The sequence below is a fragment of the Bacillus rossius genome, unplaced genomic scaffold, assembly GCF_032445375.1.
Source record: "Bacillus rossius redtenbacheri isolate Brsri unplaced genomic scaffold, Brsri_v3 Brsri_v3_scf501, whole genome shotgun sequence".
In the NCBI taxonomy this organism is placed as follows: Eukaryota; Metazoa; Arthropoda; class Insecta; order Phasmatodea; family Bacillidae; genus Bacillus; species Bacillus rossius.
Window position 1 is genome coordinate 11,679 of NW_026962702.1, and position 10,822 is coordinate 22,500.

General features: G+C 51.3%; 1 non-coding gene across 1 annotated transcript in view; it reads left to right on the plus strand.

The window, feature by feature from the left end:
- Positions 1–10,794: 10,794 nt before the first annotated feature.
- LOC134544836 (small subunit ribosomal RNA) overlaps positions 10,795–10,822 on the plus strand; it is a 1,989-nt gene continuing 1,961 nt past the window's right edge. The window contains exon 1 of the ribosomal RNA XR_010078091.1: positions 10,795–10,822. This exon is cut by the window's right edge and continues 1,961 nt beyond it. This is a non-coding gene — a ribosomal RNA (small subunit ribosomal RNA).

A 10,822-nucleotide genomic window follows, 5' to 3' on the forward strand; every position in this document is an offset into this window, starting at 1 on the left:
GCCTCGAAAACAACCACGAACGTAAAACAACCACGAACGGAAAACAACCACGAACGACAACAACCACGAACGACAACAACCACGAACGACAACAACCACGAACGGAAAACAACCCCGAACGACAACAACCACGAACGCACAACAACCACGAATGAAAACAACCACGAACAGTAAACAACCACGAACGAAAACAACCACGAACGAAAACCACCTCGTTCGTGGTTGTTCGCCTTGTGGGGCGAATCGGGACATCATGCAAATAGCTGGAGACATTCTCCCGGCGATCGAGGCCTCGGCGCCCGGGAAAAATGCCCGCGCTCGGGCGTTGTGGGCACCCATTGCATGGCCCATTTTGGGTTATATAGGGGGTAGTGGTGTCCCGAGGGGGAAAAAATTAACATGTTAAATACTGCTCCCAGGCAATTGTAAAATGTCTCGGCGACGGAAGGCACCACTACCCGGCATATTTCCGCCCCTCGGACTCCGTGCGCCAGCCTGTAATAGCGAATCGGGACTTAGAAAAAATTCGAGCAGAGAGCCAGAAAATTCTCCCGGCGATGGAGGCCTCCGCGGCCGAGGAAATTGTCATTGGTGATTTTGCATGTTAAATTAACATGTGTATTAACACAGGCTTGGAGAAGCAAGCCTGCGGGACTCTGCAATACATTGAGCGGGGAGCCAGAAAATTCTGGCGGCGACCGAGGCCTCCGCGGCCGGGAGAACTCTCGGCGCTCGGGCTCCGCGTCTACACATGGGGAGCGGGCAGCCAGAAAATTCTGGCGGCGACCGAGGCCTCCGCGGCCGAGGAAATGGTCCTTGGTGATTTTACATGTTAAATTAACATGTGTATTAACACAGGCTGGGAGAAGCAAGCCTGCGGGTCGCTGCAATATATTGAGCGGGGAGCCAGAAATTTCTGGCGGCGATCGAGGCCTCCGCGGCCGGGGAAATAATCCTCGGTAATTTTACATGTTAAATTAACATGTGTATTAACACAGGCTTGGAGAAGCAAGCCTGCGGGTCTCTGCAATACATTGAGCGGGGAGCCAGAAATTTCTGGCGGCGACCGAGGCCTCTGCGGCCGGGATAATAATCCTTGGTAATTTTACATGTTAAATTAACATGTGTATTAACACAGGCTGGGAGAACTAGGCATTCTGGACTTTGAAAAATTTCGAGCAGGGGCCAGAGAAATTCTCCCGGCGACAGAGGCCTCCGCGGCCGGGAGAAATCTCGGCGCTCGGGCAGCGCGTCTACCCATGGGGAGCGGGCAGCCAGAAAATTCTGGCGGCGACCGAGGCCTCCGCGGACGAGGAAAAGGTCATTGGTAATATTACATGTTAAATTAACATGTGTATTAACACATGCTGGGAGAAGCAGGCATTCTGGACTTTGAAAAATTTCGAGCAGGGGCCGGAGAAATTCTCCCGGCGACCGAGGCCTCCGCGGCCGGGAGAACTCTCGGCGCTCGGGCTCCGCGTCTACCAATGGGGAGCGGGCAGCCAGAAAATTCTGGCGGCGACCGAGGCCTCCGCGGCCGAGGAAATGGTCCTTGTTGATTTTACATGTTAAATTAACATGTGTATTAACACAGGCTGGGAGAAGCAAGCCTGCGGGACTCTGCAATACATTGAGCGGGGAGCCAGAAAATTCTGGCGGCGACCGAGGCCTCCGCGGCCGAGGAAATGGTCCTCAATGATTTTACATGTTAAATTAACATGTGTATTAACACAGGCTGGGAGAAGCAAGCCTGCGGGACTCTGCAATACATTGAGCGGGGAGCCAGAAAATTCTGGCGGCGACCGAGGCCTCCGCGGCCGGGGAAATAATCCTCGGTAATTTTACATGTTAAATTAACATGTGTATTAACACAGGCTGGGAGAAGCAGGCATTTCTGGACTTTGAAAAATTTCGAGCAGGGGCCGGAGAAATTCTCCCGGCGACCGAGGCCTCCGCGGCCGGGAGAACTTCGGCGCTCGGGCTCCGCGTGTACACGCCGCAAGGCCCATTTTGGGTTATATAGGGGGTAGTGGTGTCTCTGGAGGGAAAAAATACACGGTAAATATTGCAGCCAGAGCCTATGGCAATCTGTTGGCGACCGAGGCCTCCACACCCCGGCAAATTTTCGGCTCTCGGACTGTGTGTATTCCACTGGAGACAGGCCTGCGGGACTCTGTAATATATTGAGCCGGGAGCCAGAAAATTCTGGCGGCGACCGAAGCCTCCGCGGCCGGGGAAATAATCCTCGGTAATTTTACATGTTAAATTAACATGTGTATTAACACAGGCTGGGAGAAGCAAGCCTGCGGGTCGCTGCAATATATTGAGCGGGGAGCCAGAAAATTCTGGCGGCGACCGAGGCCTCCGCGGCCGGGGAAATAATCCTCGGTAATTTTACATGTTAAATTAACATGTGTATTAACACAGGCTTGGAGAAGCAAGCCTGCGGGACTCTGCAATACATTGAGCGGGGAGCCAGAAAATTCTGGCGGCGACCGCGGCCTCTGCGGCCAGGGAAATAATCCTCGGTAATTTTACATGTTAAATAACCATGTGTATTAACACAGGCTGGGAGAAGCAAGCATGCGGGACTCTGCAATATATTGAGCAGGGAGCCAGAAAATTCTGGCTGCGACCGAGGCCTCTGCGGCCGAGGAAATGGTCATTGGTAATTTTACATGTTAAATTAACATGTGTTTTAACACAGGCTGGGAGATGCAGGCATTCTGGACTTAGAAAAATTTCGAGCAGGGGCCCGAGAAATTCTCCCGGCGACCGAGGCCTCCGCGGCCGGGAGAACTCTCGAAAACCACCTCGTTCGTGGTTGTTTGCCGTGCGGGGCGAATCGGGAAATCTAGCAAATAGCTGAAGACATTCTCCCGGCGATGGAGGCCTCGGCGGCCGGGAAAAACGCCCGCGCTCGGGCGTTGCGCGCCCCCTTGGCAAGGCCCATTTTGGGTTATATAGGGGGTAGTGGTGTCCCGAGGGGAAAAAATTAACATGTTAAATACTGCTCCCAGGCAATTGTAAAATGTCTCGGCGACGGAAGGCACCACTACCCGGCATATTTACGCCCCTCGGACTCCGTGCGCCAGCCTGTAATAGCGAATCGGGACTTAGAAAAAAAATTCGAGCAGGGAGCCAGAACATTTTCCCGGCGATCGAGGCCTCCGCGGCCGAGGAATTTGTCATTGGTGATTTTGCATGTTAAATTAACATGTGTATTAACACAGGCTTGGAGAAGCAAGCCTGCGGGACTCTGCAATACATTGAGCGGGCAGCCAGAAAATTCTGGCGGCGACCGAGGCCTCCGCGGCCGGGGAAATAATCCTCTGTAATTTTACATGTTAAATTAACATGTGTATTAACACAGGCTTGGAGAAGCAAGCCTGCGGGACGCTGCAATACATTGAGCGGGGAGCCAGAAATTTCTGGCGGCGACCGAGGCCTCTGCGGCCGGGATAATAATCCTTGGTAATTTTACATGTTAAATTAACATGTGTATTAACACAGGCTGGGAGAACTAGGCATTCTAGACTTTGAAAAATTTCGAGCAGGGGCCGGAGAAATTCTCCCGGCGACCGAGGCCTCCGCGGCCGGGAGAACTCTCGGCGCTCGGGCTCCGCGTCTACCCATGGGGAGCGGGAAGCCAGAAAATTCTGGCGGCGACCGAGGCCTCCGCGGCCGAGGAAATGGTCCTTGGTGATTTTACATGTTAAATTAACATGTGTATTAACACAGGCTGGGAAAAGCAAGCCTGCGGGACTCTGCAATATATTGAGCGGGGAGCCAGAAAATTCTGGCGGCGACCGAGGCCTCCACGGCCGGGGAAATAATCCTCGGTAATTTAACATGTTAAATTAACATGTGTATTAACACAGGCTTGGAGAAGCATGCCTGCGGGACTCTGCAATACATTGAGCGGGGAGCCAGAAAATTCTGGCGGCGACCGAGGCCTCTGCGGCCGAGGAAATGGTCATTGGTAATTTTACATGTTAAATTAACATGTGTATTAACACAGGCTGGGAAAAGCAAGCCTGCGGGACTCTGCAATATATTGAGCGGGGAGCCAGAAAATTCTGGCGGCGACCGAGGCCTCCACGGCCGGGGAAATAATCCTCGGTAATTTAACATGTTAAATTAACATGTGTATTAACACAGGCTGGGAGAAGCAGGCATTCTGGACTTTGAAAAATTTCGAGCAGGGGCCGGAGAAATTCTCCCGGCGACCGAGGCCTCCGCGGCCGGGAGAACACTCGGCGCTCGGGCTCCGCGTGTACCCGCGGCAAGGCCCATGTTGGGTTATATAGGGGGTAGTGGTGTCCCGAGGGGGAAAAAATTAACATGTTAAATACAGCTTCCAGGCAATAGAAAAATGTCTCGGCGACGGAAGGCACCACTACCCGGCGAATTCCCGCCCCTCTGACTCCGTGCGCCAGCCTGTAATAGCGAATCGGGACTTAGAAAAAATTCGAGCAGGGAGCCAGACAATTCTGTCGGCGACCGAGGCCTCCGTGGCCGGGGAAATAATCCTCGGTAATTTTACATGTTAAATTAACATGTGTATTAACACAGGCTTGGAGAACCAAGCCTGCGGGACTCTGCAATACATTGAGCGGGGAGCCAGAAAATTCTGGCGGCGACCGAGGCCTCCGCGGCCGGGGAAATAATCCTCGGTAATTTTACATGTTAAATTAACATGTGTATTAACACAGGCTTGGAGAACCAAGCCTGCGGGACTCTGCAATACATTGAGAGGTGAGCCAGAAAATTCTGGCGGCGACCGAGGCCTCCGCGGCCGAGGAAATGGTCCTCGGTGATTTTACATGTTAAATTAACATGTGTATTAACACAGGCTGGGAGAAGCAAGCCTGCGGGACTCTGCAATATATTGAGCGGGGAGCCAGAAAATTCTGGCGGCGACCGAGGCCTCCACGGCCGGGGAAATAATCCTCGATAATTTAACATGTTAAATTAACATGTGTATTAACACAGGCTGGGAGAAGCAGGCATTCTGGACTTTGAAAAATTTCGAGCAGGGGCCGGAGAAATTCTCCCGGCGACCGAGGCCTCCGCGGCCGGGAGAACTTCGGCGCTCGGGCTCTGCGTGTACCCACCGCAAGGCCTATTTTGGGTTTTATAGGGGGTAGTGGTGTCTCTGGAGGGAAAAAATACACGGTAAATATTGCAGCCAGAGCCTATGGCAATCTGTTGGCGACCGAGGCCTCCACACCCCGGCAAATTTTCGGCTCTCGGACTGTGTGTATTCCACTGGAGACAGGCCTGCGGGACTCTGTAATATATTGAGCCGGGAGCCAGAAAATTCTGGCGGCGACCGAGGCCTCCGCGGCCGAGGAAAAGGTCATTGGTAAAATTACATGTTAAATTAACATGTGTATTAACACAGGCTGGGAGAAGCAGGCATTCTGGACTTAGAAAAATTTCGAGCAGGGGCCCGAGAAATTCTCCCGGCTACGAGGCCTCCGCGGCCGGGAGAACTCTCGGCGCTCGGGCTCCGCGTCTACACATGGGGAGCGGGCAGCCAGAAAATTCTGGCGGCGACCGAGGCCTCCGCGGCCGAGGAAATGGTCCTTGGTGATTTTACATGTTAAATTAACATGTGTATTAACACAGGCTGGGAGAAGCAAGCCTGCGGGTCGCTGCAATATATTGAGCGGGGAGCCAGAAATTTCTGGCGGCGACCGAGGCCTCCGCGGCCGGGGAAATAATCCTCGGTAATTTTACATGTTAAATTAACATGTGTATTAACACAGGCTTGGAGAAGCAAGCATGCGGGACTCTGCAATATATTGAGCAGGGAGCCAGAAAATTCTGGCTGCGACCGAGGCCTCTGCGGCCGAGGAAATGGTCATTGGTAATTTTACATGTTAAATTAACATGTGTTTTAACACAGGCTGGGAGATGCAGGCATTCTGGACTTAGAAAAATTTCGAGCAGGGGCCAGGGAAATTCTCCCTGCGACCGAGGCCTCCGCGGCCGGGAGAACTCTCGAAAACCACCTCGTTCGTGGTTGTTTGTCGTGCGGGGCGAATCGGGAAATCTAGCAAATAGCTGAAGACATTCTCCCGGCGATGGAGGTCTCGGCGGCCGGGAAAAACGCCCGCGCTCGGGCGTTGCGCGCCCCCTTGGCAAGGCCCATTTTGCGTTATATAGGGGGTAGTGGTGTCACGAGGGGAAAAAATTAACATGTTAAATACTGCTCCCAGGCAATTGTAAAATGTCTCGGCGACGGAAGGCACCACTACCCGGCATATTTACGCCCCTCGGACTCCGTGCGCCAGCCTGTAATAGCGAATCGGGACTTAGAAAAAAAATTCGAGCAGGGAGCCAGAACATTTTCCCGGCGATCGAGGCCTCCGCGGCCGAGGAATTTGTCATTGGTGATTTTGCATGTTAAATTAACATGTGTATTAACACAGGCTTGGAGAAGCAAGCCTGCGGGACTCTGCAATACATTGAGCGGGCAGCCAGAAAATTCTGGCGGCGACCGAGGCCTCCGCGGCCGGGGAAATAATCCTCTGTAATTTTACATGTTAAATTAACATGTGTATTAACACAGGCTTGGAGAAGCAAGCCTGCGGGACTCTGCAATACATTGAGCGGGGAGCCAGAAATTTCTGGCGGCGACCGAGGCCTCTGCGGCCGGGATAATAATCCTTGGTAATTTTACATGTTAAATTAACATGTGTATTAACACAGGCTGGGAGAACTAGGCATTCTGGACTTTGAAAAATTTCGAGCAGGGGCCGGAGAAATTCTCCCGGCGACCGAGGCCTCCGCGGCCGGGAGAACTCTCGGCGCTCGGGCTCCGCGTCTACCCATGGGGAGCGGGCAGCCAGAAAATTCTGGCGGCGACCGAGGCCTCCGCGGCCGAGGAAAAGGTCATTGGTAATATTACATGTTAAATTAACATGTGTATTAACACATGCTGGGAGAAGCAGGCATTCTGGACTTTGAAAAATTTCGAGCAGGGGCCGGAGAAATTCTCCCGGCGACCGAGGCCTCCGCGGCCGGGAGAACTCTCGGCGCTTGGGCAGCGCGTCTACCCATGGGGAGCGGGCAGCCAGAAAATTCTGGCGGTGACCGAGGCCTCCGCGGCCGAGGAAATGGTCCTTGGTGATTTTACATGTTAAATTAACATGTGTATTAACACAGGCTGGGAGAAGCAGGCATTCTGGACTTAGAAAAATTTCGAGCAGGGGCCGTTGAAATTCTCCCGGCGACCGAGGCCTCCGCGGCCGGGAGAACTCTCGGCGCTCGGGCTCCGCGTGTACACGCGTCAAGGCCCATTTTGGGTTATATAGGGTGTAGTGGTGTCTCTGGAGGGAAAAAATACACGGTAAATATTGCAGCCAGAGCCTATGGCAATCTGTTGGCGACCGAGGCCTCCACACCCCGGCAAATTTTCGGCTCTCGGACTGTGTGTATTCCACTGGAGACAGGCCTGCGGGACTGTGCAGTATATTGAGCGGGGAGCCAGGAAAATCTCCCGGCGACCGAGGCCTCCGCGGCCGAGGAAATGGTAATTGGTGGTTTTGCATGTAAAATTAACATGTGTATTAACACAAGCTGGGATGAGAGGAATTTGGCGGCGACCGAGGCCTCCTCACCCCGGCAAAATATCAGCTACCGGGCTCTGCATATTCCTACAGAAGCAGGCCTGCAGGACTCTGCAATATATTGAGCGGGAACCAGAAAATTCTGGCGGCGACCGAGGCCTCCGCGGCCGAGGAAAATTGTCATTGGTGGTTTGCATGTAAAATTAACATGTGTATTAACACAAGCTGTGACCAGAGGAATTTGGCGGCGACCGGGGCCTCCACACCCCGGCAAAATATCAGCTACCGGGCTCTGCTTATTCACATTCAAGCAGGCATTAGGGACTCTGAAAAGTTTCGGGCGGGGAGCCAGAAAATTCTCCCGGCCACAGAGCCCTCCCTCCCGAGAGTCTGTGTAAATGCCTGTTATACAGGCCCCATGAATTCCAGCCTTATAGGTTATTTTAAGTCTCCGTTCGTGGTTGTTCGTAAACAACTGCGATTCGGGATTTTGACCTATTTCCTATGATCATGTTCCCGGAAGTTAGCCAGCCTCTTTCAGTCAAAATCTCATATTTTGGGTACCTTTGTGAACCCATCGATAGGCCCATTTTGGGTATATTAGGGGGACATGCAATCGGGAAAAATTGGAATTATTTGCAATATGGAAAGAATATGTACATAAATGAAAAGGGAGTCCCCCCGAGTTTTCTCGCCCTATATATATTGCAAAAATATCCAATTAATTATTGTGGAACCTGTAGCACCTTTCTATGAAGCAGAATTAACATTACAGAACGGTTTGAATGCTACCACCTCAGTTTCTCTACAATGCATTGGATTTCAAAGAGGTGAATTACTGTGGATGGTACTGTTGTATGGCTAACAAATCGTCTGGGAAACAATGCAGAATTAAATTAAGAAGGTTGTATGTTTTCTGTTACATGGTGGAGGTGCCCTCTAGTACACAGTAAAATGTTTTGTGGACTGCAGCTCCTTGAGGAATTAATTCAGTATGGGTCTTGTAGTGGTCTGAAAGTGGATGATGAAAAAGAATGTATAATGGTATTCAGAGCACCTCGCGGTGAAGCGGACATGCTACCTCAAAATGCTTGATTGATTCATGCCCAGTTCCCCCAAGAAGCGGTACATTGAAAAAATTGATTTACTTTGTGGATGATACTAGCAAATACTATCCGCTGGGGGAAGTAAGCAGAAATTTGGTGGTCGTATGTTTGTTACATGGTAGAGGTGCTTTCTAGTACACAATGAAATGCTTGGTGTACCGCTGCTCCTTGAAGAATTAATTCCATATGGGTCTAGCCGTGGTCTTAACTGTGAACACGAAGAACTATCTAAAGTGGCCTATCTGTCTGAACTGCAATACACAAGCTGCGAGCCAATGCTATACCTTTCTCAGGTAACGAGCTCTTGTGCGGCGATTCGATTGGATGCGAAATGGTGGGGAACGCGTGTCCGGTCGTCTTAACCAAGTAATGGTTCCCCTCTGTTAACAATGAAATGTTTGATGGATCGCAGCTCCCTGAGAGACAAGTTTCAAAGGGGTTAGTCGCGGTCTTCAATCCTGGCCAAGGTGCAGTCACCATCTATAAGAGATACCTGCTTTACTGAAGGGTAGCAAGAGTTCCCTTGCCCGCATGTTGCTCCGTGGGGGTATATCAGTATAAAGGTAGAAGAAGCCATGATCGGAGCTTCGGTGGATGAGATTGGCGGAGAAGACATGTTCTTGTCTATCTGGTAGATCAGGGGGGTGGCAGCTGATCCGGAGAAAGCAAGCGGACTCCCGATGTTCCGTCGACTCCCAATGTACACTTGAAACATGCACATTTGGGTGGCGAGGGGGCGTTGTGGCCATCCGAAAACATGTCTTCATCTCTCTTATTGGTGGACCGCTGCTCCTTGAAGAATTAATTCCATATGGGTCTAGTCTTGGTGATAACTGTGAACACTAAGAACTATCTAAAGTGGCCTATCTGTCTGAACTGCAATACACTAGCTGCGAGCCAATGCTATACCTTTCTTAGGTAACGAGCTCTTGTGCGGCAATTCGATTGGATGCGAAATGGTGGGGAACGCGTGTCCTATCGTCTTAACCAAGTAATGGTTCCCCTCTGTTAACAATGAAATGTTTGATGGATCGCAGCTCCCTGAGAGACAAGTTTCAAAGGGGTTAGTCGCGGTCTTCAATCCTGGCCAAGGTGCAGTCACCATCTATAAGAGATACCTGCTTTACTGAAGGGTAGCAAGAGTTCCCTTGCCCGCATGTTGCTCCGTGGGGGTATATCAGTATAAAGGTAGAAGAAGCCATGATCGGAGCTTCGGTGGATGAGATTGGTGGAGAAGACATGTTCTTGTCTATCTGGTAGATCAGGGGGGTGGCAGCTGATCCGGAGAAAGCAAGCGGACTCCCGATGTTCCGTCGACTCCCAATGTACACTTAAAACATGCACATTTGGGTGGCGAGGGGGCGTTGTGGCCATCCGAAAACATGTCTTCATCTCTCTTATTGGTGGACCGCTGCTCCTTGAAGAATTAAATCCATATGGGTCTAGTCTTGGTGATAACTGTGAACACTAAGAACTATCTAAAGTGGCCTATCTGTCTGAACTGCAATACACTAGCTGCGAGCCAATGCTATACCTTTCTCAGGTAACGAGCTCTTGTGCGGCAATTCGATTGGATGCGAAATGGTGGGGAACGCGTGTCCTATCGTCTTAACCAAGTAATGGTTCCCCTCTGTTAACAATGAAATGTTTGATGGATCGCAGCTCCCTGAGAGACAAGTTTCAAAGGGGTTAGTCGCGGTCTTCAGCCCTGGCCAAAGGTGTTTAGAAATGAATACTTTTCGGACCAGTGGGCAAATTAGTTCACAGCGAGCCCACGGGCCAACGGTCTGCTCCCGCAGTGGGCCGCGCCCGAATGTGGGCACCGATCATATAATTTGAAATCCACTCGCCAAGTACCATGCGAGTTTCTAAGAGCGCGATATATTCGCCAGTGAAAGCCTTGGAAGTTTGGCCTCGCCTACTCCCTAGGAAAATTAATTAGAGATGGAAGGAAAGACTTTGCAATTGCAAAGCGGGTGTCGATATTGGGAAGTCGCCCCCGTACTTGTTGATACAGAAGGAAAAAAAAATGTACATCATAAGATTCGGACCCGGTGCTCTGCGGACCCGGGAGGTTCCTCCGAACGAAAAAAAAAGCTGCTAGCAGCTCCCTGGTTGATCCTGCCAGTAGTCATA